This window comes from Sarcophilus harrisii, chromosome 3, assembly GCF_902635505.1.
Source record: "Sarcophilus harrisii chromosome 3, mSarHar1.11, whole genome shotgun sequence".
NCBI classification, from domain to species: domain Eukaryota; kingdom Metazoa; phylum Chordata; class Mammalia; order Dasyuromorphia; family Dasyuridae; genus Sarcophilus; species Sarcophilus harrisii.
This window is the reverse complement of record NC_045428.1, coordinates 95505603-95514389: the sequence shown is the minus strand read 5'-3', so window position 1 is coordinate 95514389 and position 8787 is coordinate 95505603. Positions and strand designations below refer to the sequence as shown.

Here is an 8787-nt window from a genome sequence, read left to right as displayed (position 1 = left end):
TATTCCCTAAGCCTTTTAACAATCTCAATGAAATTAGTAAAATATTCTGTTGATTTGCAAATCTTCAGTATTGACAGAAAATCCATGTTTTATTTAAATTGGGCATAAGCCAACTTCTTTGACACTGATGAATATATTTAATTGAGCATATGATTTAGTAATCATCTGATCACTGAGAAAAGTAGGGCTGCACAATCAAAATCCATCACTGAGTATTGTATAACTTTGATGCATGCATTTGAAATACTTTGTTGAGATATTATTTGAGTTACTATATTAAATCCAATACTTTTAAAACAATAAACAGTAGATAAACCTTATCCTATGTTCTATCTTAGTCATTTATAAAGATGTCAGTTTGCATTGGTGCAGATTTTGTGTCATTCTGATCTTATCATTCTTGCACATTTCTTTTTCAAAGCTAAATTCTTAATAGTGATCTCTTTGATGGGATATATTATTTCCTAAATGTAATACATGATGCTCTTCCTATTAAATTTTGTGCTAAGTTAATTTCTATCTGTAGTGTCAATGCAATATATGCATATGGAGATGTTAATTCCACTGATGTATTTTAATTAAATACCAAAATCTGGATAAAATTTGTCCTTCATTCCCATTTTTATGGTACTGATTGGCTAGTTTCTCTAGATTCATTACTGATTTCAGTGAAAAAAATCTTCCAGAGTTCTGCATCTCATATACTCAGGTAATTGTAATCCACAAGCAGGAGTATCTGGAAACCTTTGCCATCAATAAACACTCATTTTTTGGAATTTGTGCTAGACATCCTCCATTAGACATGCTACAGTGAGCATCATTGCCTGTATGCCTGATTTGATTTTAATACTTAGTAAGTTGTTAAAATTTTGTGTTTTCATAGGTCATGGTATCTTATATGGTCTTATGAGTTATCTTATTAAAGTCCTTATTTTATTCCACAGCAAATTATTTATTTGTTTTCTTTTCAATATATTTTGCTTGGTAAATATTATAATAAACCATGTATTTATTTTCTATACATTGTTTAATTTTGTTATCTTTGATGTATGATCCATTGTAGAACACTTAATATGTGTTTAAGTCTTCCTGTTCACTTTTTATTTTTTCATTATGGATTTCATAAATGTATGCATAGTCAGAGAATTTTGGAATTTAAAATCTTATAAAATGAATGTTGAAAATTATTTTCACATATAATTGAAAAGATAAAATACCATTAAGAAGAAAAAAAGAAAGATCATGTGATATATGTATTCTATAAATATTCAATTACTATTTTTCCCAGAATTTATTTTTAAATGGTATAGGACATCATGAAGTGAGGTGATAAGAGTCCAAATGTGGTAGCTTCCTTTTTCATTGTTTATATAAATAAATTTAAATCCTTATATTGCTTCAGGGTCAAGATTGACTGTTGCTTCCTGCTTGAAATCTTTGTTGATTACCCAACTCTCCTCTTCTCATTACCTTATACTTACTCATCTGTGTATATTTTATATCTTCTCAGAGGATTACAAGCTCCATAAGATTGTAGACTATTCTGTATATTGTTGTACACTTTATCCAGTGTAGCATTATCATAGTGGGTACATACTTGTTAAATATTTCATGACAGTTTTTTTGTCTTCCTTCAAGTTTTACATATAAATGCCCACAGAATCTTCCTTCACTTGGGCTTATGAAGAGATGACCGCAGGTATGTTTCATGCTGAATTACTCTCCCCACCCCCTTCTTGAAGCTTCTATAATGGTCCATATTACAAAGTGTTCATATTCAAAATAAAAACAATGTTGTAAAGCCTTGGTATAGCTATTTTTACATAACTTAAATGGCTGTAGAACATAATAAGAATAATATGAAAAGTACTTTTGTCCATTTTCCAAGATGAAGAATTTGAATCTCAGAGATATTAAATTATTTACCCAGCCTTGAAAAGGTACCTTGGAATTGAACCAAAGGCAGAGGCAGCATCCTTTACCCTATATTACTCTGCAACTTGTTTAAATAAATTGGAATTGCTTTAACCATACGGAATTTCTTCTCATCTTTATTTTTCTCATATGTATTCCCTTGTAATTTTCTAGCCAATGAGAAGACTTTGTTCAGACAGTTGATTCTGATGACTATAATCAATTTTTTTATGTTTTTATTTTATTTTTTATTTTGTTGTTGTTGTTATTGCTTTTCAGTCACATCTGACTCTTCATGAGCCCATTAGGGGTTTTCTTGACAGAAATACTGAAGTATTTTTCTATTTCCTTTTCCTGCTCATTTTGCATATGAGGAAACTAAGACAACAGATTTAAGTGATTTTCCCTGGGTCACATAGATGATAATTAAGACTAGATTTGAATTCAGGAAGACTCCTCTTCTGGATGCCAGACCTATTGGTCTCTATACTATACCACCTAACTACTGCTATGTAATAATATATTCAATTTTATGTTATGATATAGTCAATTTAGTTTTTAATGTAGCATATAAAAAATAAAGAATGTCATTATGACTTATTCTAAAATGTTAGCTTTAAATGAAAAATAAAGATTTAAACTTAGGATAGCACAGAGCAGTGATATGTTTCCTTTTGTTTGTTGAACATAATGATATATGATATGTGCTTTTTCATCTATATTCATTTATTTGATCCTAACAAAAACCTCTGTGAGGAAAGATGAGGAAACTAAAGAAATTTGTCTAAGGTTATTAGACTAATTAAAGGAAGAGTCAGGGTTACTATCCTGCCTTTCTGTTACTTTGAATAGTGTTGTGTATTTTTTTTTCTTTTTGCACCATCCATGCATTATGAAATGAAGATATTTTAATGAAGTGATCATTTTATTTAGCCTTGAGCTAAGCATCTGGTATGTCACTTTACATGTCATAAATAAGCCCTATAACTATTGGTTAATGGAGTAAAGAATCTGCTCTCCTTTGAATAGGTTTAATCTTGTTTCTTTTTTCAGGTGCTCTTGAAATACATGTTAAAGAAAGGTAGTTTGTAGGTCACACCAGGTTTAGAGGCTATGAAGATAAGAAAGAGGAATTAGTTAAGAAAATAAAAACCACCCAACCCACTCAAATTGAAACTGCACAACATAATTTTAGTTAGTACAGAATTTGGTCAGAAATTGCAGATGAAAAAGGAACTAGCCCAAACTTTAATAGAAAGGAAAGAATAAGGTAGAAATGATTCTTCTAGCTTTCTCAGTTTTCCAAATTTGCAAAAAAAATTTTAGTGAACAAAGATTTAGAGGTAGTCCTCATATATATATAATTTAACACCCCTGTAATACTCTATTTATTTGAATTTTTATAAAGGATTAGTAGAAGATCATTCTTGAAAATTGTACAGGATAAGAAAATAAAGTTAGTATTTCTTAAATTTGGAAGAAGGACTCATGCTGTGAAAATTCTGAATTCAAAAAAGGAACACCACCTTTTCCATCAGGCTACTAAATACTGGATATTATCAGTAATTGAAAATGTCAATAATAATCTTTTCTTTTTCTTGTTCTCCTTCCAAAATATTATCTTTCTTTTGCAGTTTACTGAATATTTGAGTGGCAAGAATGTAACTAAGAAATGTCTTTATAGACATGGAAATCAAGGTATATGCTTATTGCCTCTTCAAGTAGTTTAGTTGCTGCCTTTTTCTGTTTTCCTTTCTCTCTAGATATGTCCATCTCATGGTGTCTCATTTTGCTCCTTTTCTATCTTCTCTTCCTTCCCTCCTTCATATGTCATCATTCACCAATTCTCCTTTTCTTTGTTTATTTCTCACCATCAGTCAGTGTTGCGTATCCATTGATATTTGAAACTAGTTTCCTTTGTTTTGTAGGAATGCTTCATGTTTGAATCGACCAATCAGAACTAGAAATAAATCCATTCTCCTTTTGCATAAGGAACTTAATATGAAAGCAGAAACACATTCAGAAACAGAAAGTGATTTTGAATACCTGGCAAAGAAGAGGAAGTAAGGAACAAATCAAGAGCTGAGAGAAAAATAATTGCCAATTAGGGACAACTAGAAAAAGGGAAAAGGGAAAGTAAAAGTAGGTAGGTATTCAGAACCACAGAGAGAGTTCTAGGCCTGGAGTCAAGAAGACTCATCTTCCTAAATTCAAATTTAGTCCCAGACACTTACTAATTATGTGACCCTGGGCAAATCATTTAACCTGTTTGTTTCAGTTTCCTCCTTTGTAAGATGTGGACAGTAATTGCATCTACCTCCCAGGGTTGTTGTGTGTTATGGACCAGAACTTGAAACAAGGTGCTAAGTAAGTGGAATTGAGGAGACAGTGGTTAAATCTAGTTTAGCATTGATTTAATCCTACAACAAATAATGGTTTCCTAGTGATATAATGATTGGTATATACTCAGTTTGGAACATATAAGGAGGAGCTGTCAGGACCAGAAAGGACATATCCACTAGAAGCTCTGGGAGCCTCAGCCAGGATTAGGTCAGCAGATTCAGAAGTCAGAGAAGGCAGTTGGGCAGAACTAAGGAAGACAGAGAAGTGGTGTCAGACTGTCCTATGGAAGAACACTGAAACCAAGATCCGGAAAGCCTCCAGAAAACTAGCTGATCCCCAAATGAAGGAGATAAGATTTTGAAGGAGACAATAAAGGATTTGGACTTTAACTCCTGGCTGCACTTGTGATTACTGAACTGAAACGAAGGCTGCCTCCAGAAGCCCCCTAAGAAACCTATTCCCAGAGAACATTATATTTTAGAGAACATTACATTTGTGAGTCTCAAATGAGTTAATAATTATAGAGTTTGGCATGGTGCCTGACACTACTATGTAAGTGTTATATAAATGCTAACTATTATTAATAGTGGTAATAGTAATAGCAGTAGTACTGAATTGTGACATAAATGAGAGATAGATATTTTGTTGAGGATTATTTCTTGTTTGTTGTTTGTCCTTTCTTCTGGAAGAGAAACCTATGGCATTAGGAAAGTAATATCATGACTTGCGTGTGAATTGGATTTAAGTGAGGCAGAACTGGGCAAAGTCATTAGCCTCCCTGTCTCCTCCAGTCATCAGAACCCTGTGGCCAGACATAAATCACAGCAGGAGATAAAGCCAGGTACACTGGGAAACATTAGCCTTTTTAAGTTCTTTCCTAGATTTTACTTTGCCAGAGGCAACACTCAATCAGTAACTAAAAGTTAGCTGAGAACTGAGGGAACAAATGGCCTATCTTGCCTTCTCAGAAGAATTAATCTGGGAGGGGAAGATGCTCAGAGTTTCTAACTAGAATTGGAACAATTACTATTTAACCTCAGAGCCATTAAAACCCAAACAATGAGCCTCTCTTGAAGAAGACATGGACTAAAGCTGCCAGTCATACTCACTTCTTTAAGAAATGAAAACTATTCCAAGAAAAAGTCTGGTCTTTTCCCAATCAAGAAACACTGCAATACTCTGCTGCTTCTTTACCTAAACATTTCTACTAATCTGAATTTTTATTCCAACAGAAAGAGGCCTGAGGTTAACTAGAGAAAGATACAAATGTATAAAGCAGGTAGTCAAAGCTCTGAAGAAATTAGATATTTCATACGTGGGGACTTGGAGGGCTTTGATTGATTGATTGTGCCCCTTTTGGTCTAATATAAACTCCCTAAAGTAGCAAAGAGGAGGGAACCTCCCAGGCTGCAGAAGGATCATTATATTGCCCCAGGTGGAATATATGCTAATTAGTTCAGCAGGCTATTACATATCTATACTACACATTTAATTGAAGGACCAGAACTGAATAGACCTAGGCCAATCCCCCCAAAATTAGGGAACATAATAAAAGAGAATTCTTAGAAAAGTATCACAAACATACTATTTCCATAGTCAAGTCAATTAGGCTAATACTAATAGCTAACAGTTATATATAACTGTTATATAGTTATATATAACAATTATAAGGTTTGTAAAACTACAATGAGTCTTCTTATTTGAGCCTCACAACTACATTGTGAGTTAGCAACTATTATATCCATTTTTCAAATGAGGAAACTAAGACTTAGATTAATGACTTGCTATAACTTACACAGCTTTAAACACATATCAGAGGCAGAATATGAAGGGAAGGGAAAAGGGAATAAATGTTTATATAGGTTTACTCATGTGCAAGCAACTGTATTAAGTGATTCTTACAATATCCCTGGGAGAAAGGTACTGATTATTATATGCATTTTACAATTGAGGCAACTCAGTTACACAAGGATTAAAAGTCTGACATAGGGTCACACAGCTAGGAAGAGGTAAGATTTGAACTCAAGTTTCCTGACTCCAGTTAGCCATTTTTTTATTACTACAGTAAGCTCTCTCTGTGTTTCTCTTTATCTCTCTCTTTCTTTCTCTATGTCTTTCTATCAGTCTCTGTGTCTCTCTCCTCCTCTTTGTCTCTCTGTCTTTGTCTCTTTTTCTCTGTTTGTCTCTCTGTCAATCTCTCTATCTACCTGTCTGTCTCTCTCTATCTCTCTGCCTCTGTCTCTCTACTCTGGGTCTCTGTCTCTCTCTGTTTCTCTCTCTCTAAATAGTAAAATGAAGTATTTGAAATTAGGTCAAGTGGGGACTTGAAGATCATAGGGAATAAGAATGAATTAAAATGTAAGAAGATATTGTCTTGTTTGATGGCCCTTATGTACAAAATAAGTAAAGACAAGATTATTATTTAAATGAGGATTGCTTAGTTTACCAGAATTTTTTCTTATTCATTCTCTACCTTGCAATTGGCATGTCCTGTCATTTCTCTTCTATGTCCTGAAACTGTTATTTAAATTAAAGGGACATCATTTAAGCTTCTTAAATATATGACAGAGTAATCATCATCACAATTTTATGTGAATAACAAACAACAATCAAGAACACCAAAATGTGTTTTAATGAAATAATTTGTCATTTAATCTGTCTAAGCATTGTGCATGACGAAGTTGCCCTATCAACAGAACAGTTAATTCAATTCACATGGATGAACAGTTTAAATATTAAGCAATCAATCAATCAATCACTTTTCCCCACTGTGTCTAATGAATATGAATATTGCTTCAGTTGTTTCTCCTCCTAGCAAAAGAATGAACATAAACAGAGTGGTCCTTTCTGGGGATGAAACAAATTAACTTTTTGAGTGAGAAATGCTCAGATGTGAATGATAGCTTACAAATATTATTAAGAGAGTGAGGAATATCTTTCAAATTGCAATAATTTATTTTCATAATTAGAAAGTATTTACCAATAGATAAATACTATTATTTTTATCTGATTATCAAAGTTTGTAGAATAAATTGATGCATGGATATTTCAGATTTTCATCAATTTATCTCACAGTTAATATTATGTGAATTGCCATGGTAAAAGAAAATATTTTTTAAAATGTTAGTGTCTAAATATCAAGGTGCTAAAATTCAGATTGAGCTGAAGATAGTTGATACTTGCACAAAAATATTTTTAGAATGAAAAAATTATTACTGAAAAATGTTAACATATGTTTGTGATCCTTGGTTTGATGTGGTGTGAAAAAGTTAGAAGAATTCAACAAGCATTTATTAAGCACCTACCCTGTACACGGTACTGTGCTAGGATCACAAAAATGAAAATGAATTAGTCCCTGCCTTCAAGTAGCTATTAGAGGGAGTCATTTACATGGATATTTGCATAGGAGATGAATACATTAAGTGTAAAGCACCAGTAATTTAGAGGAATAAGAAAGGCTGCATTTGAGCTATGCTTCAAAAGAATAAAGATTTTGAGTTTTGTTTGTTTGTTTTCAAAGGTGATCAAGGATAGAATGCATTATGTGTGAACAAGTAGCTGGACAATTTGACTGCCAGGAAGACTGTGAAAATGTATGACTTGGAAGAAGAATGAAAGGTAAATGGAAACCAGATTCTGTAGCTCCTAAAATTACAGACTGAAGATTTTCTGCTTTATTCTACAGATAACAGGGAATCTGAAAATTTTTGAGTAGTAGAATGATATAATCAAATCCACTTGAAGCTAGGTGAAAACGAATTGGAAAACACAGAGACTGGAAGCAGAGACATCAATGGGGGAAAAAAATTATTATTGCAAAAATCCTTTCCTATTGAAGAATATAATTGTAGACTTGAAAATTTCATTAGTCGTTAAATTTTTGTATGATTGTGTAGAGGGGATAATTGTATCTTCAACCAATTATAAGTTCTTTTCCAATACACCTGGAAAATTTTAAAATTTATTTACTAATGCCATATATTAGGTGCCTATACAGCACTATATTATACAGTAAATGTACAAAATTCCTTCATATAACCATGTATAAAATGATTTTTAAAAAATATGGTATTTAATGTAAAACTTAATTTATCAATTGTTAATCTAATAGAAATATATCATTGCATTTGTAAGAATTGAAAATGTAAAACAATTATCTTCTTCAATACTCGCCTCATCCTCCCACTTCTAATACAGGAAAGAAGACCCTATTTTCCTCTCCCTCTCCCACCTTTCCTTCTTTCTTTTCTTCTTTTTTCTCTTCCTCCCCTTCCTGCTTTCTTTTCCCCCCTTTCTTTATGTTTATATATTCATGTATTCATTTTTTAAAAAAAATTGTTCAACAACTCTCTAAGAAACATTTTACCTTCCCTGTGACCAGATTGAATTTCTATTTCTTTTGAACCTAGATGGCAAATTCCTTTCAATCAAGTATTTTCTCTTCTATTCCCTTATTGTGCCTAGGACAGAGATTTAAAGGCCTTGAGTAAGTAGTAACTAAACACAATTGATTTGCAGACTGATGAGAAA

General features: G+C 32.5%; 1 long non-coding RNA gene across 2 annotated transcripts; it reads left to right on the top strand.

Moving 5' to 3' along the window:
- Positions 1-1281: 1281 nt before the first annotated feature.
- On the top strand, positions 1282-8532 carry LOC116422257. 2 transcript variants are annotated; one of them, XR_004232820.1, is made up of 4 exons: positions 1282-1699; positions 3549-3612; positions 3843-4060; positions 7778-8532. It is a non-coding gene; the product is annotated as an uncharacterized LOC116422257 (long non-coding RNA). The 2 variants fall into 2 exon arrangements; XR_004232821.1 differs by lacking the exon at positions 3843-4060.
- Positions 8533-8787: the final 255 nt, after the last annotated feature.